The 24,646-nt window shown below is 39.2% G+C and overlaps 1 protein-coding gene across 2 annotated transcripts in view; it reads left to right on the forward strand.

Moving 5' to 3' along the window:
* The window catches only part of LOC124865616 (transcription factor HIVEP3), a 60,955-nt gene that overhangs the window by 10,365 nt on the left and 25,944 nt on the right, over positions 1–24,646 (forward strand). Inside the window, exon 1 of one of the 2 annotated variants that reach the window (XM_047360858.1) lies at positions 20,070–20,137. The exons of the other annotated variant lie outside the window; for it this stretch is intronic. The gene's annotated coding sequence lies outside the window, so the exon portion shown is untranslated. Of the gene's footprint in view, positions 1–20,069; positions 20,138–24,646 lie in introns of those variants that run through there. 2 annotated transcript variants of the gene reach the window in all.

Raw genomic sequence — 24,646 nt, forward strand, 5'->3', positions numbered from 1 at the left:
CTATTCCAAAGCAAGTTTTGCAAATGCTCTCTTTTGTGTTTTCACAAAAGGAATAAATGTTTCATAAATCTCAATCTGGAAGCTACGAAGCAGGTGCTAACTTAGACATTGTTAGCAGCTAACGGTTAGCCAGTTGTTGTAGTCTCACTGTGATTACAAATCATTTCTATTGTGTGTCTCACTGTCATTGTTTTTGTTTTCTGCAGATCAACCAAAATGTTGCGTTTATCAGCAGTGTTTGTATAAGTCAACCCTGTCAGCCACTCCTAAGTCAAAGTGCAGACTTTGTTGCTGATTAATGATTTTGAAGTCATACTTCTGTGACTGATGACTTAATTTCTTAGAGAAAGGTTGAGGATTTGACATATACAGTGCTGTCCTTGCACCTGAACATGGCAGCCTGGTATCCTCCTTGAAAACACTGGACTTTTATGGAAATTTTCATAGCCATTTGAGACCTACTACAGAAAATATGTTGCAATTTTGACATTTCTAAACCCATGTGTAAACTCAGCCAAAACAATGATGTTGAAAGTCGTGCCTGGTTTGCACATTTTTCCAACCCAAACTGCCTTTTAACCACATTTAGGCATCAGTGGAGGGAAAAAACACCTGTGGGTTACAAATGGTATTTAAGATCATGACTTTAGAAATATGGAAAGAAACTGACACAGTATCATTCACTTCACCACTTACTGAATGTTTCGTTTGAAGCTCTTAGTTTAGGAATCTTTCTGTGCCTGTTTTCATGGACCTAACTTAAGTCTGTTTCTGCCAAAAAATAATTTAGCTGAAAATCGTCAGATACTGGACTGATAATGAGTTAAAAAGCAGCCAATGTCTAAAGAAAACATCTTAAAGAATGTTTGACTCCTTGGCAGTAAAGTATAAAGAAACGAAGGAAAATTTAGGATTTTTGCACAGTGTTGGATATGGGTAAAAGAAAATGTGAAACAGAATGAAATCCAGTGCAGACTGCACATTCTGTCTCCCTGCGCTTGCTTACAGAGTAGCAACATAATGCGGCAATGTCTCTGTTGGTATACCCTTGATATGATGAGGTGTGACTGATATGTGGTTGGACCTTTACTGTAGTAGTCTCAGTGTTATCCAACAGTGTCTTTTTACTCTCGCACATGGCTTTTTGGTTGTTTGTCTGGAAAGCCTTATAATGTTGACTCTGACTGAAAACTGAAGGATTCAGAGGAATCTGCTCCACAGAGCAGTAAGGATTCCTGTGTTGTCTGGAAAAGTTGGGAAATCTATCTATCTATCTATCTATCTATCTATCTATCTATCTATCTATCTATCTATCTATCTATCTATCTATCTATCTATCTATCTATCTATCTATCTATCTATCTATCTATCTATCTATCTATCTATCTATCTATCTATCTATCTATCTATCTATCTATCTATCTATCTATCTATCTATCTATCTATCTATCTATCTATCTATCTATCTATCTATCTATCTATCTATCTATCTATCTATCTATCTATCTATCTATCTATCTATCTATCTATCTATCTATCTATCTATCTATCTATCTATCTATCTATCTATCTATCTATCTATCTATCTATCTATCTATCTATCTATCTATCTATCTATCTATCTATCTATCTATCTATCTATCTATCTATCTATCTATCTATCTATCTATCTATCTATCTATCTATCTATCTATCTATCTATCTATCTATCTATCTATCTATCTATCTATCTATCTATCTATCTATCTATCTATCTATCTATCTATCTATCTATCTATCTATCTATCTATCTATCTATCTATCTATCTATCTATCTATCTATCTATCTATCTATCTATCTATCTATCTATCTATCTATCTATCTATCTATCTATCTATCTATCTATCTATCTATCTATCTATCTATCTATCTATCTATCTATCTATCTATCTATCTATCTATCTATCTATCTATCTATCTATCTATCTATCTATCTATCTATCTATCTATCTATCTATCTATCTATCTATCTATCTATCTATCTATCTATCTATCTATCTATCTATCTATCTATCTATCTATCTATCTATCTATCTATCTATCTATCTATCTATCTATCTATCTATCTATCTATCTATCTATCTATCTATCTATCTATCTATCTATCTATCTATACCATGCACCCCCTTAAACCTATGAAGCTGCTGACACAGTCTCACGGAGCGTAATTGAGAAGATAAACAGATGATAGAGGGGAAAGAGAGCTTGCCTCTCATCATAAGGTTAAATGTTTACCTTCTGCTGCTAGATGTCGAAGGCAAGGTTTTCATCAGCCTTTGGGTAGTAAAGATGGATAAGGTTGTGAGGATCTGGTGCTAGTTTCCTGTTAAATTTCTTCTTAGAGCTTTTATGTTTCCTCTAACGTTATTCTTAAACTGTCAGATTTTACTTTAGATGATGAGAACAAGGTTTCAACAATCTGTCTGCAAGAAAATACCACTCGTTGTGACAGATCAGTAACCTGATAAAAATCCTCCAATCAGGTTTGCTGGGAACATGTTGAAAATGTTTTAACATGTGTTAAAAAAGGGCTTCTTCCCTCAATAGCAACTTTCACATCAGTGAGTGTTGTGGTTAGCATAACATGATGAAGGTTAATATGCAGTTTTCTTCTTAAAACTTCATATTTCCCAGCCTCAAACTTTAAGATATCGCAGTGAACTAATATAAATAAATAAAAAACATCTCTGAATTCAAAGGTTAAGCTTTCAATAGGAAATATCTGAAAAACACAGGGATGGATGGATGGATGGATGGATGGATGGAAAAAGTGATAAATGGACAGACACGGGTGGATAATAAAGGAATAAATGGAAGGATGGCTGGATGAATGAATAAAAAAAGATAGATTAACAAAGGGACAGATGAATAGAAGACATCGTAATGGATGGATGGAAACGGAAGGACAGACAGACCTATAGATGGATGAAAAGATGGATTGAGGGACTGGTATATGGGCAACAGGATGCATAAATAGAAGAAGTACTACAGGTAGATGGATGGATGAAAAGATGGCTGCATGGATGTATACAACAGATAGACCAGTAACTGTTAATTTGTTTTCATAAACCTTCCCTTGCTATTACCTTCTATCACCTGAGTAATGTCTACTAATCTTTAACAAAGCCCATACCCATTTAAACGGAGCCAGTTTTACTGGTCTGTAACATCTCTAAGTACATATCAGTTGGCGACACATGGCAGTAAAATGAAACGGCCTGGGTGAAAGGAATTGTGCCATCAGTTAGCAATAGCTGCTCTAAAAATAGATATGGAGATATATCACAGAGGAAGGCTTGAGCATGCTGTAGGAAGTTTTTCCGCTGTCTGAAGGCTTTAATTATGTAATCCTTTCATCTTCAGGCACCTCCATCAGCAGTCCCTGTGTTTATTTTTGTGTAGCTGGCCACCTTCTCCTTGTTCCCTGCTTTACGCTGTCAGCAAAGCACACAGGAGAAAGGCCAGCTTAGTCTCTGCAGACTTCAGTGTTTCATCAACACTCTGCAACTCTAATATGTTTAATGGCGCTGTATTTGGCCTCCGAGGACCGTGCTCTCGTCCTGGTGTCAGCTGATTGACAGCTTGCTGGGCCGGGGGGGCCGTGAAGTGGAAGCACACATGGTGCTCTTCTGTACCTCCCGCCAAGATGTTCTCTTTCACTCCACCTGCAGCCACTAGGAGACTATAGGCTGGTGTATACCTAGCAGCATTATGGTCTGGTAGACTCCCCATCTCTTCTTTATCCAGCTTCAGAGAGCCTCTGTGTGGGTAGCTCTCATTGGGATTCTTTCTGAGCATCGTTGCTGGCGCGGCGGTGCTGGATTCCCACTCATTGCCCCTGAGTAGGGTGTCCATTACAGTGGGAGTGCCCAAATTACTCAGAAGAGGGAGATGAGAGAGAGGAGCCCCAGTGAGAGCTGTGTTGCAAGAGGACAGGGGGTTGGAGGGTGTAAAGTGGAGAAATCAATTTGTCCGAGCAAAAGAGCGTGAGACACACAGAGGCATTGTTGCTGGGGTGTGAAGGAGCATGTTTTCAGTATCAGCTTTATGACCAGTTGTGCAGTAAGGTTGCAAATCTTGAGTTAAGTTGTTATGCTGAATTCTGCTGCCGTTTTTTTTTCTGTCAGTGCAAAATTATAATGTGTCTTTGTCAGACTGTAGGACGAATGGTCTTGTGAGAGCGAGCTGTCCCTGTTGTAACAGTATTTCTTTCCTTGGCCATAGCCTGTTTTCCCTCACCCAGTCCATCATGTTATCAGCAGCTCCAAAACACAAGTCAGACATCGGTTGCTCAAGAGATGAAAATGCCGATCTCTGAAGCACCGACTTGCTTCGTTGGTATCATCAAGGTTTCATCCCATCAATCCCTGTAATGCACAGTTTATTGCTTTTCTGTGTAACTGCACTGTTATCAGATTATCCTCAGTACAGTTTTTCACTCGGAACAGAGTGCTATATTCAGTTTTGTCTCTCATTTGCCAAACTTTTCGTACTTTTGTTTAGTGGTTAAAAAAGAAGCCTGGACTCAAATGTTAACTTTCAAAAGCCAGCAAATTGTGTCACAGGTGGGGTAACATCATAATTCATAGCTATACTAGAAAGGTGTGGGCATCCTTCAAGGATGCCACAGAGGTTTATCTCATTTGATTGCTCAGTCACTTCAGCAAAGACTGAACCATTTAGTTGAATTAAGTGTAGTGCTGGTCATTTCACCCATTCAACATTTCGTAGCCAACTATTTCAGGTATGAAAAGGAGCCGTCTGCCACGGGGTGTTTCTTACCAACCATGTGCCAATTCAGGGGCGTTTAATACTTGCTTTGGCAACCAACGATTTAAAGTAATTTTCTAATGATAGTCTAATATTTGTTAATGCGGCTTTATGACTAAATAACATCTACCATCAAGAGGTCACATAGTTATTTTGGTCCCAATCAGGGATCAGAACCACAATCAATAGACATGGGGAGTAATATAAATTTTTTTACAAAATGATATATAATTACATTAAATGATATGTGAGATTTAAGCAATTTTATGTTTATTTCTAAAGAGACAAATATTTCCTTTTAGTAAAGTCAAGGTAGATGTGTAGTACTGTTCTTTCTGCCAGTTGACCAGCAGTGCACTAACAGGTGGAGGAAGAGCAGTGTACCAAACTTTTTTCAATAAGTATAAAAAATATTTAAAAAAAAGGCAGTCTGTTCTGTGGTGCAATGTGACATTGGTGGATGGAGCGAGACATGATTTCCCATATGTGCTCAATCAGATTCAGGTCTGGAGAATGGGCGGGCCAGTCCATAGCTTCAATGTCTTCATCTTGCAGGAACTGCTGACACATTCCAGCCACATGAGGTCTAGCATTGTCCTGCATTAGGAGGAACCCAGGGCCAACCGCACCAGGATATGGTCTCACAAGGGGTCTGAGGATCTCATCTCGGTACCTAATGGCAGTCAGGCTACCTCTGGCGAGCACATGGAGGGCCATGCGGCCGTTGAAAGAAATGCCACCCCACACCATTACTGACCCACTGCCAAACTGGTCTTGCTGAAGGATGTTGCAGGGAGCAGATCTCTCTCCACGGTGTCTCCAGACTCTGTCACGTCTGTCACATGTGCTCAGTGTGAACCTGCTTTCATCTGTGAAGAGCACAGGGCTCCAGTGGTGAATTTGTCAATTCTGGTGTTCTCTGACAAATGCCAAGCGTCCTGCACGGTGTTGGGCTGTGAGCACAACCCCCATTTGTGGACGTCGGGCCCTCATACCATCCTCATGGAGTCGGTTTCTAACCGTTTGTGCAGACACATGCACATTTGTGTCCTGCTGGAGGTCATTTTGCAGGGCTCTGGCAGTGCTCCTCCTGTTCCTCCATGCACAAAGGTGGAGGTAGCGGTCCTGCTGATGGGTTGTTGCCCTCCTACAACCTCCTCCACGTCTCCTAGTGTACTGGCCTGTCTCCTAGTAGTGCCTCCAGGCTCTGGACACTACGCTGACAGACACAGCAAACCTTCTTGCCACAGCTCGCATTGATGTGCCATCCTGGATGAGCTGCACTACCTGAGCCACTTGTGTGGATTGTAGAGTCCGTCTCATGCTACCACGAGTGTAAAAGCACCACCAACATTCAAAAGTGACCAAAACATCAGCCAGAAAGTATAGGTACTGAGAAGTGGTCTGTGGTCTCCACCTGCAGAATCACTCCTTTATTGAGTGTGTCTTGCTTATCACCAAAGATTTCCTCCTGTTGTCTATTCCATTTGCACAACAGCTGTGAAATTGATTGTCAATCAGTGTTGCTTCCTAAGTCGACATTTTGATTTCACAGAAGTTTGATTTATTTGGAGTTATATTGTGTTGTTTAAGTGTTCCCTTTATTTATTTATTTTTTGAGCAGTGTACATAAGCTTTGAATGTTGTCATGTTTTTTTAAGGCCATGGACAGTAAATAGTTTGTTTCTTGGCATGTAATGGAAGTAGGACAGGATGAAATAGCAATACACAGGTTCAAAATGGGGATACAAATCTTTAAATGTGTGAACTGACTAAGTGATGCACATTTTGATAAATTTGGTTTTCTTTGGAGATCACCTCATGCAACTGGCACTACTGTATTTGAAAAGAACATATCTGTGTACCTCATAAACGCACTAATAAATAGGGTGGTAGTGACAGTCATGACATCTTCATTAGTTTTGCCTCTGCAGATTATTTTCATTATGCTGCCATAGTTGCTTGTACAGAGCCCTTTGTTATTGGTTTTACCTCTGGTAAAGGTGTGTATAAATCCTTTATAAGAAAATGGCAACCTAGACTAGGTGACCAAAAGATGCCATTCAGGGAGTTTTGTACATTTTGTTTAACCTTCTTACCATCCTCCTTACTGTGCGTGGTGGCAACAAAAAACTTGGGTTCTTTTCTAGACTTGTTTTGTCAAAGTTCCAGTTTTTTTAAGCTTTTTAAAGATGGGCAAAGTTAGGTTAGTAGCTACTTTGTGACAATTCCCTGATTTATGAAGATCAACACCAATTTCTTACTTGATAAGCATGTCCTTTTGTCTTTCCTATCTTGAAGAGCGTCTAAGATCACGTCATTAATTAAAAACAGAAAGTCAAGGACTGCTAATTAAAAGTGTATAGCCACTGTGATCAATATATAGAAGTGAAGTATAAAGCCCAAATTTATTTAGTGTGAGATTTTGCCACTGCAATGGATTTATTAAACGTTTTCTCACATATCTTTACCTGATGTGCTAATGGATTGTATTGTGTGTGTTTGAAGGGTGGGTCTAAGATGGGTCAGTTAATTTGGCTGAAATGAACAAATTCACTATAAGATATCAATATACACTACTGAACCTTTGTCAGCTTTGAGGTTGCAGTCTTGTTATGTTCGTTACTACTCAAGGTTTTTCTTATACATAAGTGTGGGGTAACAAATGTGGGGTAACAAATGCATTTATAGTTGAGCTCCCTCTTCATGCCCAAACTTTGGTTAAGCAGCTGGTGCCATCTGTTTTAATGGCTTTTTTCTCACTTAGTTTGACTAAGTCACTACACTGCAAAATACATTTTATATCACCTATATGTCATACCACATGAAAATGATGTATTCAAAAAAGCCAACTTTCAAACTCTTTAAACAGAAGACATGCTTATTCTAATGTCTAAATAAAATAAACACCCTTTTCATAGTCTTCTATCCAGAGACCTGTTGACAACCTGCCAAACCACAATGAGCAACACAAAAACTGTTGGCTTCCAAGACCTGGGTAAAGGGATTTTGCTTGTAAATAAGTGGTTCTGCTCAGAGTATCTCTGTGTTTATCCTGCAATTACAGAGTGTGTGCACGCCTGGCCATAAAGTACACAGCTTGTTCTTTATCTCCATTTTCCTGTATTTGTTGTAATACTGGTAAATTGTGACAAAATGCACAGTTGAAGTATTTGCAGTTTGTTTTGAGTATCAGTAATGAATAGTTGTTAGGCACCAGATCAGATTTTTGTCATCTTCAGAGTAGATATTCCTCTCTTGCCTTAGCTTCTCACTGGAGGGCACATCATTTCATTTGTTTAAATTTTGGTAGGTTAAACCTTATTATTTTCTCTTCAACTTTTTACATCACTCTAAATGAGTTTCTGTATCTTAGTCTGGCTGTGTTAAATTGGGTTTGGACAAAGTAGCTGACCTACTGAAGGTGTTTCATTTTCTAACCTCATTACTTGTAATTTTTGCATAGCCAGACCTCCTAAGTGGGGCATTAATGGCCTGACATGAGCTATTATACTTTCTGGGACAGGAGCAGATACACTTATATGTGTATGCATGCATGTATGTATATACATACACGCGCGCACACACACACACACATACACACACACACACACACACACACATACAGCTATATACATATGTATGTGTGTACATATGAATGTGTGTACATATGTGTGTGTGTACAGTACAGACCAAACGTTTGGACTCACCTTCTCATTCAAAGAGTTTTCTTTATTTTCATGACTATGAATATTGTAGCTTCACGCTGAAGGCATCAAAACTATGAATTAACACATGTGGAATTATATACTGAACAAAAAAGTATGAAACAACTGAAAATATGTCTTATATTCTAGGGTCTTCAAAGTAGCCACCTTTTGCTTTGATTACTGCTCCACACACTCTTGACATTCTGTTGATGAGCTTCAAGAGGTAGTCACCTGAAATGGTTTTCACTTCACAGGTATGCCCTGTCAGGTTTAATAAGTGGGATTTCAAGCCTTATAAATGGGATTGGGACCATCAGGAGGTGGATACAGTACACAGCTGATAGTCCTACTGAATAGACTGTTAGAATTTGTATTATGGCAAGAAAAAAGCAGCTAAGTAAAGAAAAACGAGTGGCCATCATTACTTTAAGAAATGAAGGTCAGTCAGTCTGAACAATTGGAAAACTTTGGTGAATGGATGGACTCTACATGCCTGGTTCCCACCGTGAAGCATGGAGGAGGAGGTGTGATGGTGTGAGGCTGCTTTGCTCTTGACACTGTTGGGGATTTATTCAAAATTGAAGGCATACTGAACCAGCATGGCTACCACAGCATCTTGCAGCAGCATGCTATTCCATCCGGTTTGCGTTTAGTTGGACCATTATTTATTTTTCAACGGGACAATGACCCCAAACACACCTTCAGGCTGTGTAAGGGCTAATTGACCAAGAAGGAGAGTGATGGGGTGCTGCGCCAGATGACCTGGCCTCCACAGTCACCGGACCTGGACCCAATCGTGATGGTTTGGGGTGAGCTGGACCGCAGAGTGAAGGCAAAAGGGCCAACAAGTGCTAAGCATCTCTGGGAACTCCTTCAAGACTGTTGGAAAAACCATTTCAGGAGACTACCTCTTGAAGCTCATCAACAGAATGTCAAGAGTGTTGCGAGCAGTAATCAAAGGAAAAGGTGGCTACTTTGAAGAACCTAGAATATAAGACATATTTTCAGTTGTTTCACACATATATATATATATATATATATCTATATATATATATATATATGTGTATGTGTGTATGTATGTATGTACACATTTAGACCATCAATGCCCAATTTGTTTGGTATTTGTCACAAAGATTGATATTTTTATTAGCTTTGTATGTTCTGTACTGTATAAAGAGACCTTTTCTGCTTTCATTAGAAACTGGATAACTAAAATTGGTTGCATCACTACAGAACAGTCATTTAAAAACCTGTTTAACCACAGTCGTCATCAAGGTTTCTCTTCATTGTGATAATCTTTCCCACAAATTAATCATTTATCATTCAAGTTAATTTACCAGTTGAAGGCACTGTTAATACAAACTATGAAAATAATACACAGTAATACACATTCAGAAATTTCCCCTTACAGTACAGGAAAAGGGAAAAGATTTAGCCAGCAAAAACTTTGGTTATATTCTAAACATTCTGAAAGGTTTCTGCACTTTAGCAAAAACTGTTGCTGTTACAATGAAACTAATATTTTAGTTGTAGCACATTTATCCTTACTGGTTCAGTTTGTTATGCCATATTTGAATGTTTTGATTTCAGCGAAGCATGATGTCCTGATTGATGATATTGCTTTTTTATGGCTAGGTCAAATTTCAATATCTGGTGGCCTTATTAAGATAAAAATAATTTTATGCAGCAATGACAAACCCCAAAATCCATTTGAAACTTATTAAAACAGGACTCCAGTCCTCGAAGGCGGGTATCCTGCAACTTTTAGATGTGTCCCTGGTCCAACATATCTGAATCAAATGGCTAAATTTCCTCCTCAGTATGCAGTCAACTTCTTCAGAGACCTGCTAAAGTTCTAAATAGCTTAATGATTAAGGTGTGTTGAAGCAGAGGCACAACTAAAAATTGCAGGGCGCCGGACTAAAGTGTGACACGTCCTTTAAAGTGTTGTCTGTGTATCTGGAAGTCAGTGATTGGTCAACAGGAAAATTGTGTGTAAGTTAATTCTAAATAGTTCAGCAGATCTATTACGCTCAAAAACAGTCAGTATTGAAGAAATATTTTTCTGCAAACCTTTCAAATCTGGTTTGTCCTGTTCAGAGTCACAAGGGGCCTGGAGTCTCTACCAGCTATTGTCAGAATGGTTCCAAGTCTGTCCCAGAGTGGACACAGAAACGTCTGACCCTGCTCAAAAACTCACAGACACAAACTTAAGTTGAAAATCACTAATTAACCTTACATAATGGTTGACTTGGTAAAGAACTATACGGCAGTCTACAAATATACAGAAAATGACAACCTAAAGTAGAACCATTTTGTTCACAATGAGGGTTTGAGCTTCAACATTGTCACGAAGTAACATTCTTGGGCAAGGCAATAAACCCTGCCACTGCTTTCATTTTGCTGATTTGTGTTTATTTACTTGTAAATATTTCTGCATAAAACCTGCTACTAGATGCAATCTCTTAGAAATTTGAAGTTTCTGTGTTGTCGCTGGAATAGCCAATTGACCATCATTAGAAGAATAAATCATGTACCTACTTTCTTTCACATTGCTATATTATCTAGTTACCTGCATTTGCTCAAGAGGGAACTTTTCCAGAGGCAATACATTTTGAGGTAACGTATGAATATCTATACATGGGAGCCAGCAAAACTTTGATTGGGTATGTTCAGAGACAGTGCTTCAGCCTGTAATGGATGACAAATCAGCTACCTTAACCAGGCAAGAAGTAACAGGGAATCAGTTTGTTCAACCACCTATCCTACATTGGTGTGTCAATTCCTCTCCATATTGTCTGTCTTTTTCTTATTCTCAATGTTTCATTTTCTTTCTCTCTGTCTTGTGCTCTCGTTATTGCAGTGCACTTTTTAGAAAGCTTCTCTATTTTTGGGAAAACCATTTTCTCTTTGTGTTCTATTCAAATGATCAGGCTTGCAGGCAGGAGGATGCAACCCTCAGGATGAGTGGGAGGGTAGCAGAGCAAGGAGAAGAGGGAGTGCCTGTGTTGTGGCAAGTTTTTATTTCTCTTAAATCAGATCATTCCAGGGCAATTACAACTGGATGAAAGGATGCCTAATTTCAGTAATATAGGTCAAGTGACCTCTATACTTGATAACCAAGAGCACTGTTTATTATTTTATGCTATGGTTTTGGTGGTCAGCATAATAATCCATGAAGATTGTTTAAAAAGCACTGATGTTATTGTGTGTTCAAGTCAATAACTTTAAATAATTGAGTATAGTTGAGTGTGATCTCTCTTAGTCAATTAAAACTGCTCCTCCCCGTGACAAATAGAGCAGTTGTTGACACATTTCTATGTGTCTGCTATTGCAAAATGGGCCAATCGGTTGCAGTAGCTTGGGCCATATTTTAGTTACAGTGCCGGCACATTGGGGTTTTACAGGCTTTTAATAGAAGCATGAAAACTTGGCCAATCATGAATAATCTTCACTTACGGTAACTCTGCTGTCTTGTGCTATGCAACTCGAGAAGACGTGAGTTGTGGTGGAGACACACAGAGGTCTATATCTGGATGCCACTAAGATTGTGTTATTATAAGCAGACAGCAGAACTTGGCTCTTATCTTGACATCATAAACCTCTGTTTACAGTACAATAAAGCTGTCCCTGCAAGTGAGAACTGTTGATGTTAAGATAAGATGATCACAGCTTGAGCAGTATGATGCTTGCTCCCATTAAGGCCTTATTATCCATCCATTTTGCATTATATCAGGCAAATGCCGAGCCCAACAAATGTTGCTTTAAAATCTACATGTGTTCCAGTAAAGTAGTGTAGGGTTATATAGGGATGCACCTATCAAGTACCTTGGAAAGTTTGCCTTATTGGTTCCGACTAGGGTGGCATGGTGGCATAGTTGGTTGCAAGATGGTCGGGGGTTTGAATCCTGGCCCACGGTCTTTCTGCATGGAGTTCTGCAGTATTCTTTTTTACAAATATTTTGTTCCAACCAGAGTTTCTGCAGCACAGCCCAACTATGCCTTCCCAACAGGGTTTAAAAAGGTACTACGATGTCCTGTCAACACCTTCATCATGCAGAGCTTTATCATTTGTTTCTAACTATGTATCTAACTCAGCACAAAACAGCTGTAGCCTTCCATAAATTCAGCTCTTCCTCCTGTTTGTAATTGTTTTTGTGTTGAGCAGTTTGCTAAAGTTTTTGGCTAACATTAGCATTAACCTCTGTTTTGATCTGACTTATTGATAATTTAACTCCTTACATATTTTAGTGTCATTCTAGTTCTAGAAACATAAGTTCTCTTGTTTTATACGCCTAGCTCTTTCAACGTCATACAATATTGTCTGGAGAAATTAGAGCACAGGTCACACAATGCAGACAGATAATGAACCACAGAAACTAATAGTGTTTCATGGTCAACTTAAATGCAACAGGTGAAAAAAGAGTATTAGGAAAAATCCACATTTCAACAAAATAATGTGTCTATAATGTATATTTTTGTTCATGTACAAAAGCTAGGGACATACGTTTCTAACTTAGCCACACAAACCTCAGTGCAGCTGACAAAAACATAGACAATAAACCAAGAACATGTGTTAGAAGTTGAGTTTTGTCAGAAACTGATACTGATCATTCTATCAAGTGCCATGGTCTGTACCCTGCTTTGGATTTATGTAAAGTTAATTATCTATGAAACTGTATTTAGTTGATACTAGCTTAAGCAATCGATTTTTTTTCCATGATTACTTATAAAATCTATCTGCCTGTGCAGAACTGTTTCTTTTGCTCGCCCAGATCCAAACATATTTTGACCCTAACACTTGGAATCACTTTTATTAAGAAAAAAACAAAACTGAAACAAACAGCAACCTGAGTTAGAAACTAAATAAATGTTTGTTTGCCTTTTCCAGATTTGTTTAACAGCAAAATAACTTATAGACAAACAGCAATTATTATCATTTTCCTCATATACACCAAGATTATGATGATAAATACCCATATGATGCAGAAACACTAGAAAGTACTAGGTTTATAACCCATGAAGATTGTGCATATGGTTAAATACTTAAGGGCTGTTTAAGGTTCACATTTGTTCTGCAGATTCAGTGCACAGAAAGTTATTATGCTACTGTTTGTTTTTGTCTTGACTACTGTGCATGAATGATTAACTGACCAATGCTCTTCTAGAGCTGCATTTCTAACATATCAAGGCACGTATGTTTCAAACAGCACAAGTAGTATCTATCATATAGGCCATGCACTGATGCTGATCTGTCATATGAGAGCTACTTTTCTCTGTGTCTCAGAGTTTCTTCAGCACATTTGCAGACAGTTTATTTTCTTCCTGTCCTGTTATTCTGTCCCACACTGCTCCTTTCTCTTTCTAACACATGAATTCAAACTCACCTCCAGTTTCAGGCAAGTAAATGCTTAAACAGACGTAGCACAGCAAGTGTTGTTTGTATATATGAATTGGCTTCGAAGGGAAGCTGATGAGGCGTTGATGCATCAGGAGTCTCTGCTGACAGCCCGTTAATGCAGCATGGTACCAAGCAGAATGGGCAGCAGGCCCTTGCGGCAGAGGAGGGAGAGTAAACTTTAGACAAACGCTGTTTGAACTGAGTTGTTTGTCTCTGCAGGTAGCAATTACTTGGACGGGTCCAGCTTTGAGTAAACTCTACAATCAGAAGTAGGCCCTGTTGATACGTTCTGCGGGCCTGGTCTTATTTAAACACTCTAAAGCCAGACTTCCACCTGTTGACTCTTTCCGTTGCATCTGTGTTTGTGCAGGCAGCAGTTTAAGCAAAAAGAGCTTGCATTTATATAGTGGCAGGTTACCGAGATGTGGCGATAGGTCGCAGTGCCAGGGTCATATATGGAACCAGAAGGGTGACCATGCTGCAGCCTTGCACAGAATGCAGCAGAACAGCTGCAAAAAAGGGGAACTATCACTGGTTTTCCCATCACGTGGGAGGAATCCACAAGGGTGACTTCACAGAAAAAAGATAACCTCCGCTAAAAAAAACAAAAAATAGCTGTGCTAAAGTTGTTGTCATAAGATGAAGATGGGACTCCATTGGCCAGCACATGTAGGCAGAGATTAAAATTCAGTGCTCCAGAAAATGTTATATTATCTTTAAACCTTTTGACCTGTTTGCAACAACTCATAAAAAAATATATTAATAGTGAAAGAGGCAATAATGCAGAATATTTTTAAAGCATAGTTTATGCTAACAGACCTTTGTATCTTTCTGTCTTTATTCAGTTAAATGAATGCAGTTCTCTCATCACGGTGTTGCAGCAAGCCCATTCTTTTGTTTGCACCATGACAGAGTAAAAGCTAAATACAAAGCAGCCGACTGTGAACGACATGTACAGTAAGCTGCGTGGGAGAGCTTGCACTGTGATCTCGACGTCCACGCATCAGTGAAACTTGTGGGCATGAGGAGGACAGCTTTTGAAAATGTCAGTTCCTCTTTCTATAATTATCCGCACCTCCTACCACCCCACCCTTCTGCCTTTGTGCTTTGTCACTCTTTTATTTCATTTGCACACCACTTGTGCTGGATTTCGAGCTGTCAAAGGTGTATCAAGTATCTTTGACAGGAATCTCTGTTTTAACTTTTTCCTTCCTTCTTTTTTCTGCCTCATTAAAGTTTGCAGCTGTTCCTAATAAAAATTAATGTGATCAATGTGTGCAATTCTAAAGATACTTAAACAGCAATATATATAAAAAAAGATACCTGTAGTCTTTTTTTAAGTAGTAGTTTTTATGTGCATATTGCACATAATATTATATCTTTTTCCCATTCTTCTCTTTGTAGAGTAACACAGGCTGGTCAACTAGTCTGGCAATCTGCTCAGGCAGCCAGCCTGCAGTCTGCTGCTGAACAAACACGCTCCCCATCTTATATCAACCTTGGTTTTAAAACAGTGTTACCTTGGTAAGAGGGATGGGTGGCACTCCTTTACTTTTCATACCACAAATATCTGTCTTTTTCTCACAACTATAAACAGCATGGGAATGTCCAGCCGTCATGCCTTTCAGGAAGGTGACAGTCCTGTGTCCCAGAGATGTGTTATGTTGTGAAATGTGCAAATCAACTCCAAACCAAAAGTAAAAGACCTTGCGAAGATACTGGCTGAAGATTTTAAGACAGTGTGATTCCACAGTCAAATACGTCCTGTATCAGCATGGCCTTAAAGGCCACTCAGAGAGGAAGAAGCCATTAGAAATAGGGGTGCACCGATTGTAGTTTTCTGGCTCATCACCGATTACCAATCTCTTAAAAAGTCTGGCCTGCCGATTCAGATTTTGGTGTTTTTCTGGTTTTCATAACTGACACTGTTAGGCGTTATAAGCTCACAATACACCTTCACAGTTCCAATCTTATTGTGTTGAAAAACATTGAACAGTACCTGTAAAACAATACAAACTTGTTTTAACTGCACATGAGGTAGTGCTCTCAAATATAAATGAAACGTTTACAGCACTGCAGTTCCTTTACTCTTATCATTTTTAGCATTTTAAAAAGAAACAAAACTTGCACAATAGGTTAGACAGTAGATAAGATTGGTCGATAAGATCGGTTTCGCATGTAAGTATCGGCCGATCACCGATCTCCCAAAATTAAGGAAAATGGGGGTGATTGATCGGTGCACCCCTAATTAGAAACATCTCAGAACTCTGGTACAAATGCATAGATTTTCCAAATGGACAATGATCCAAAGCATGCATCCACATTAGTTAGAAATTATTGACTTAAGGAAGACTACAGGTTGTTTCCTTCAGAATATAACCATCACTTCAACATATCTGTTAAAAAGACACAGCTGGCTAAAAATAGCATTGTGCTAAACTTATTATATAAGTCTAGGTGATTTATTTTTTAAACTAACCTTTCTAATTTTTGCCAGTGCCATAAATACAAGTGAAACAGACCCAGATACAATGATTGCTGTGTCCGCTTCTTTCATGAACTAATTTAGAGCTGTGTCGGAATAACGAGACCAACAGTTGCAGAATTGCACAACTGCTGGTGAAAAGCCTCACGTCTACCGCTGATTTTGGTTCCGTATTTAAAAGTGGAGGTTAAAGTCTAACATATGTATTAAACATTTGTCTAACAAATGACACAGTAAAAGTTCATTTACAGTAATGAGCACATTTAGTGGTTTAACATCCTGTTCACAAACGATTATCAGCCCCCTCTGTCCAAGTTTAGTGTTTTTTTTATTTTTAGTTCTTTTTGGTAAATACAAATAGGTAAAGTACTGCTAAGCCTCATACACACATGGTAGGGTCTCTCTTTAAATGGATCCCGTTTCTATCATAACACCACAGTCTTATGAACAGAATTGGTCGGTTTACTGGAAAACCACGTCTGAAACAAATCCAGCCTCAGAACAGAGAGAGTTCTCTCCAAATGCTCACATATTTTCCCACTTTAATGCCAATGTCTGCAGTTTACAAGGTGAATGTCCAAAAATATGTCATCTGCATGGTTGTCTGTAAATGCACAAACCACTCACTTGGTCCAAATTATAGTCTGCGGCTGCTCCAAAACAGCACAAGCTTTCTCATAAAGCATGATGTTTGCATTTTAGGTTTTGCTTTTACCTACATTATAACATGTGTGCAGAAGTCATGAAATAGTGAACGTACCACAGGGGAGTCCTTGTCTTCATTTACTGGAAACGTGAACAGCTTTGCATATTCTGTAAGCCTGAACTGCTTTGGGCCTGAGGGTAGCTTATGGTTATTGTAGAATAATGAATACAGATGTTTCACACCTTCACCAATGCTGCAATTGCCATTTTCATTATTATTTCCCTTGTTGCTGTTGAAGATGGTCCAATCCAGGATTTTTAGATTCTGATCCAATCCCCACATCTGAGTTGAAATATCTTCTGAAATTTTCCAATCTGGAACGCTTTCATTCAAACATTATTTTTATTTTTCTTTCTGCTGTTAGTGAATATGAAAACAACCCACACTAGCCTAATAAAATATCAGTTTCCTATTTCAGTCAAACATGACCAAGAACTTATGATGATGAGGATGTTTAAACTGTTTTTCACAGCTTTGAATAACTAGCACAGTTGTCACCATTACCGTCAAACATTTTAAACATTCCTACTTTCTGTCAAAGTCTGTCAACAGGCTGTTTACATTTCCCAATCCTTTTCGCTCCATCGTAGGTAGAGGTACAAAGTTAAACAAATATATAAAAATAAAGTAACTTTCTGTGTTCCAGTTGGCCTTCCTGTTGTCTACTGAAGCTCCTTCTTCTTTTTCTTTGAAATGTAACATTTTATCCTCAGTTATTATTAATGTCACAATTAGAGAAAACGTCCACCATTCTAAATGTTTGCACAAAAAACAGAACCTTTATCTTAAAACATAATTAAAAAAGGCTAATACAGAGCAGCACTTCTCTCACTCTGCAGCCCACTGAGAGTGGGCTTCCATAATAAGCTCTGCCCATGTCTTTAAAGACTAGAGGTGCGCCTGGTTTATGGGTTTAGTGATATAGGAGTTTATTTCTCATTGTAGTTAAGTGTGTCAATGGCCTTTTGGACATAAAAAGTCATAAAATGCTAAAATCTCATGGATATTCTAACAATATTGCATATCATTATGCGTGTATTTTACTCTGTTCCTATTTATTTTTGTTGTGATCCCTATTTGGCTGGCTGAATGTTGTGAAATATGAAACTCTGTGTGAGCTCCATCTTTCACATTTGATTTATTGGAGACATGTAACCATATTTCCTTACAGTAGACTATAGAAAATAGAATATTATTTTAAATTGTCGGTTTGTGGGTAGGAATTGATACGGAAAACATCCTGCAGTGGACCGGACCGTTTTGTACCAGGAATTAGAAACTAAAATGAAATGACCATGACCCATATCTGAAGCGTTTGTTAATAGGCATTTTATGTGCAACACTTTTTGTCACTGACAGGCTTAAACCTCCAGAGTAAAATTAGCCAAAGTATAAGCCTGATATCCAAACCAAGGAAGTTGGTATTAGGGACTGCATCGAAATTCATCTGGATCGGTTCCATCTCCAAGTTGCTGCTTGTTCTTTTAGGGTAATCGTATCTCAGCTCTCTCTCTCTGTGTCCGCTGTCCAAACCTTGGTTTCACTATTCTTTACATCTGTGCTGAGCAACTTTGCTGTCAATCATGCCACATTGGCAGTTCTGTTCTCCCTCTTCCACTTCCCAACATCTTCCTGTCAGAAACCCTCGGGTCTGAGGAACAGTGGACAAAGGGATGACGGATGGGTGAAGGTCCCTGACAGGAAAGTACAGCATGGAAGGTGTGACAATGACCACATTCAGTCAGACACAATACAGCGCCTGGGCCTGCAAAGCTAGCAGCATCAGGACGGCACAACCCCATCTAAAGCTGTCAGCTGCACTGAGCCGGGGGTAATCACCGAGTTCTGAACAACACTCCTATTGACTGTGACTGTGGCAAAATAAAGCAGAGGGAAACACAAAGCAGAGATGTAAGAATAGAAGATGCATGTGGTTAATGCAAGAATCACGTGGGGAAGGGATAAAGAAAGCACAAAAATGTGGTGTTTTATAAAAGAGCAAACAAGGAGGCAGACAGGCATGAATAAAGACACAATTAGAGCAGGAGAGGATCATCTCCTCCTCCCGACTCATCCCATCTCCTGGCTGTGAGTTCCACCCGGTCACCACGTGTTGCCGGCATGCATACATTCATGCTCCTCTCTGCCTGCCTTCTGATCAGCGGCCCAGCCATCCGCTCATTTTGAGTGCCGGCTCGATGCTATGCTGAGCGTGTTTATTTTAGAACGTGTGACTCATACTTCCTGCGCTCTCTGCCAGTGAGGCAAATCTCTATGGAACAGCAGGACCTCCGCTCATTCTCAATTCTCCCTCTCTTTCTCTTTCTGTTTCTCTTGCTCTCCTCGCTTGCTCTCTGTGGCGATGCAGAGCTGGTAGGCCCAGCCCGGGGGCTCCTGCGTAATCGTCTGAATGGATCCCACTCTGGAATTCATTTACAGATGCGGCACACTAGATGAAACTGGGAGGTTTTGCACTCATGATGAATGTTTTCTCACTTTTAAAAAAGGCTCTAGAGGTTTTATTTCGTTTACCACCACAGTAGGATCGGTTTGTTGATAAGGAGGTGATGATGTCTCGCAAGGAAACACCTCCAGGTTATGTCTTGCAGGGGAAAACCTGGTGCAAGACCTGTTTGTAATCTTGTCTTCAGGCAGTGTGCTATGGCTGCGATATGTGTTTGTAGACTATCCTACCTCGTATGAGTGCTGATGGCGAATGATAATATTACTGCAGTAATTTAGAAATGACGGAATTTTTTTCCAGACCCTCAGCAGCACTCTCGCATGAAGCTTCTTCTCCTTGCTGACACATCTTCCCTCCCTGCATATTTATACAGTAGGAACATTCATTCAATGTCTTCCTCTCTCCGTCTTTCTCCATTACTCCTTTTTTGCCTCTCTCTCCCTCTCTCTCGGCAACACACCCACTCAAGCAGTCATATCCGCTCGCGCTCTCTGGCTCTCCCTGCTTGTCTCACAATGCCTGTGAAGCATCTCTGAGGGGAAGACCAGTCTGCTCTGTCAGGTAATCTAAACTCTGTCTCACTCTGCGCCCTTCTCATTCTCTCACTTTTTTTCCTTGTTTTCCTCTTTAATTTTGCATACTCCATCTTAAAACTGAATTTGCTCATCTTTTGCAAAAATTAAGTAGACATTAATGAAAAAGTTGGACGTTAATTCAATGTTTCAACAGTGATCACAGTGCAGGTTGTTGAAAATGAGTTATTATATTTGTTGGGCAAGGGTATAAATTCATAGGCTCCCATGGTTTTAGGGAAAGTTACCAAGTTGTGCATGTGTTATGTGACAGATTTGCATCTTTTCCAATGTTTTACCCCTGGAGCAAAGTTTTGTTTTAACAGTAATTGCTAATATAATATTGATGCAGGAAATTGTGGTTGGGGAGTGAAAGGTGAAAAGACGTCAACTAAACAACATCTGCTGATTTCTGTATGTGATTAAGGGTCGATGGGGTTGAACAAATAGGCAAATCAAGTCTGACTTTTAACGTCTTTTATTTAGAGTGAAGAAATTGGGTCAGTTAAGCCATACTTTTTGGTCAACCTGAACTAGCCATAAGAAGACACCCATAGACATCCAATGTTTGGAAGACAGTGTTTAAAATCTGTATAACCTTTCTTAATGTTTTGAGGCAACCACAAATAAGAGGACAGAGAACTCACTGTTTGAAATGTTGTCATTTTACAAGTATGTCATGAAAGCTGCGATGATAATTTTAAAAGTGAATGAAGATCCTGTTCTGGGTTTACCTGCACCTGCTCCTTCCTGAATTTGAGACGATCTCTTTACCTTCAATGCACAGAGTTGTGCTATTAGTCAGAGTGAGTCTGGTGACGGCTGAGAGATGCCAGTCTTATCGGAGTTGTGTGAAATCTCTCACTACATCCTCTGGCCTCAGAGCAACAGCAAACACAGTGCAATCCCAGACAGAGTGCTGAGAGGTTGTGAGTGAGAGCTCTGGTATATGGGGTTTGTCAGATGCAGTGATATTCCTGGGTGGTTTTATGGCCTCTTTTTGATGCCTGGTTTTGTTTCTGTAGAACCGTTTGGGTTTCAGTGTCTGGGTTCATCTGCTAGCTCTGTTTCCTGGAGTTTACTTTCTAAATGCCTTTCAATTTGGGAATAATACAGAACCATCTCTACAGTATTAGGTGTTAAATTGCCTAGTTGGGACCACGGTTCCGTCGTTGCTCAGAGGGAGAGGCCAAAGTCAGGGGTCATGTCCGCTTGCCGTCACACGCCGAGGTGAAGCGGTTCCCCACCTTACTTCCTGCTGCCAGTGTGCGTCTGTAGTCAGAGAGGATGCTGGGAGATAAATTTAGACCTCCAGCTCCCTCTCCATCTGCCGTTGCTTCAGAGTAGGAACGGTTTCCATGGGAACTTCCACTAGGCTACCACCAGTAGGAGAGAAAGAGAAGCAGAGTGTGTTTGTGTTTGTGCAGCTTGTTTATTTTGTTGATTTATACATTTTTAATGAATCACGAAAATCACGAAAAGGTTTTCATTTTAAATTTGACACTATTATTGAACAAACCTTATAATCTAGAGATACATAAATAGGTCAGCCAGGGGTCCAGTGCCAATTTTTTGCTAATTGCCTATGTTTATTCATCAAATACTGAAAATCAAATTCTTATTTCCCCTACTCAATAAATGCATTATAACTAAGAACTCCCACCCTTTCTCTGCTTATAAACGCGTTGATCAGCAGCATGTTTGCTGATTCATTTTTTTTGCATGTAAAAAAAATCAGGCAAGGGTTATGAAGATACGCTATGATGCATAACTGGGATTAATCCTGTAAGTCTTTCATTTTCTTTTGGGTTTAAAACTGCTACATCTATCAGCCAACCTGCTGGATATTTTTCCCCTTGTGTGAAAAAAAAGCTGAATAAGACCACAAACCAAAAACCTGTGTTGGCCATAAAAACCTTGATTGGCTGGTTTCTGCATTTATTGTGTAATGAATGCTGTGTGGATCCCTTTTTTTTTATTTTATTTAGGGTGCACAAAAATAAATCAGACACAAATTGGTAAACAATAAAGTTATACATCAAAGCTGCACCAAACAGGCTTTCTCGGGCTGATACCAATTTTCGGTTCCTTGACTCTTGATCTGCTGATCCCAATTTTGACCAATTTCACATTTTCTTCTTTTGGAGACTATAACACAAAAAAAGACAATAGGCTTATTTGATAGAGGTAACAACTTTTAATCCAAGAGAAAAGAAGGAAGTTCATTATCCTCACTAAGGCATCAAGGTATGCGCTCCTAACCTTTTACTGGTTTTTATTCAACTCAAAAAGAACATTCTGGTAGTTGATGCATATATAGACAGATTGGTTATAGAGTTCTCGGTTCCGATGGTTTTCTTGAGTAGAAAAAAAACAGATTTTTCCATATTGACCAGTTGATCACAGATCAGAGTCAATCAAGGGAAATTAGCCTGTCTCTAGCAAATTATTGGTTCATGTCTAGATAAATTACCCATATATATAAAATCTTAACACCCAGTCTTGATTTAATGAAGTCAATAACACAATGACATATCCTTTTTTGTAGAACAAATTTGCCCTGCCTTATGGGCAACCAGCTTTCCTATATTGTATGCCTGAAATGCCAAAACAAGATATATGGAGAAAAAAAAACACATTCGGGAAAAGAAAACTGTGTTAAGCATCGCTCTGTTACATAATTTAAAATTACAATATACAAATTTTATAGTATAACTGCTGCAAAGTTCATTTAGAGCCTAAGTTAAGCTAAATGTTTTGTAGGATTTTACAGTTTTAGAAATGCTGGGGGACTCACCATATTCAAGAAACATGATGGCAGGAGACATTATTTGACGTTCATGACGAAGCGTGTTTAAAGGAGATGGAGTGAGAGCTCCTTCATGTGTCAGGGACTCCCTTGGGTACCTGCATCAGAGCCAGTTTTTGCTGACGGAGACTCCTCCATGTATGTTCACTCTGTCCACATTCCTCCTTTCGCTACGCCTTCTCATCTCTGCTGACGAGTCATTAGTCACATTTCAGGTGGAGACAACAGAAACTAGATTGCACAACAGATCACTTAATCAGCTGTGACACTGTTACTCTGAATTAACATAAAATAAACCAGTTTCAAATCTGTGAAACTGCTGTATAATTCTTCCCCTTCACACTTCAGCCTAAAAATAGAAGCAGGAACGACCTTTCCCCATCCACACCAGTAACAGAAGACTTGTGTGTCTCATTCTAATCTCATTTTTGGCCTTTAACGAATCATTTAGGCCACAGCGCGTTGCAGTGTTACTGTACATAACGGGAACCATTGTTAGGATGTCTTCTCTGTGGAATGAGGTCTATGAGAAAGGAAGCCCCCTGGCTGAAATCAGGGTAAATCACCTCACTGGTGAGGGCTGATCACATTAATTTAAACAGATTTGGGGGTTTTCTGTGCACATTGTTTTGGTTACATCTCTACTGTACAGTAGATGTGTGCTTAAGGGTGTGTATGCTTTGTCGCTAGGCTGTGGCATTCCTTTCGCTCATGCTCCTGGCACAGCTCTGACTTTGTGTTTCCTCGCTATGACCTCGCAGTCTAGACTGCGATGAATAATGGAAGCTGCGCTCTTCCCCAACCTTCTTAAAAACCTTCTAATTGCCCTGTTTGAGGGCTGCATCAACAGCCAGTCCTGAGATCATTAAACCTAAATGCTGATAACTATGTGAACGGAGACATTCGTTACAGAGGATGTCATGAAGGAGTGTGTTTTTCTCTTTCTCTTGTCTCTCCTATTTATATCCAGACCATCACTTTTTGCTCATTTTCCCCCACTTGGTTTCTCTACCGATGCTTTTCTTTCCCTTTTTGTTATGGCTGGGCAATTTCCATTTTCTGTTACTGGTAAGCCTTCCAGAAAATACCACAGTATACTAAATTACCATCTACCTTGACAAGTTTGTTGTAAAATAACTGTGTATATGTTGCTGTGATTAGCTAGCCTAAACTATGTTAAAGTACAGAAATCAGTCTCATCATAATGTATTATATATCATAGTCCATCACAAATTTGTCAGAAGGATAAATTGGTTCCTACTAACTGAATGATATTTTATCAAATTTCAAGAAGCAAGGAGATGCTGTCTATCGCTCTAATTTTGTTTCAAAGAAAAAAAAAGGATCAGTACTGTACTTAAAGTGTATTTTCCTTTTCATTTCAAATCTATTTTCTAATGATTTCATTAAGTAAAGAGAAACACAAAAACAAAGCATTAGAATATACAACCTATAACTACAGCTTGGAGGAAGAGTTTTATGAATAAGAAACTGGATGTTCAAACTTTGTTCTAAACTGATTTAGGTTCCACATTTATGAAATATTTGTCCGTCTCAGGAATTTCACAGCCTAGAAATGTGATTTTAATACCTAACGTTAATTTCTGGGAGTTTAGGAGAGGGAAGAAAGAAAGGAATTCAAAGTTTAGGAACCACAATTTACCTTTTAGCTTTCAACACCAGAACTGG

The sequence above is a fragment of the Girardinichthys multiradiatus genome, chromosome 3 (assembly GCF_021462225.1).
Source record: "Girardinichthys multiradiatus isolate DD_20200921_A chromosome 3, DD_fGirMul_XY1, whole genome shotgun sequence".
In the NCBI taxonomy this organism is placed as follows: domain Eukaryota; kingdom Metazoa; phylum Chordata; class Actinopteri; order Cyprinodontiformes; family Goodeidae; genus Girardinichthys; species Girardinichthys multiradiatus.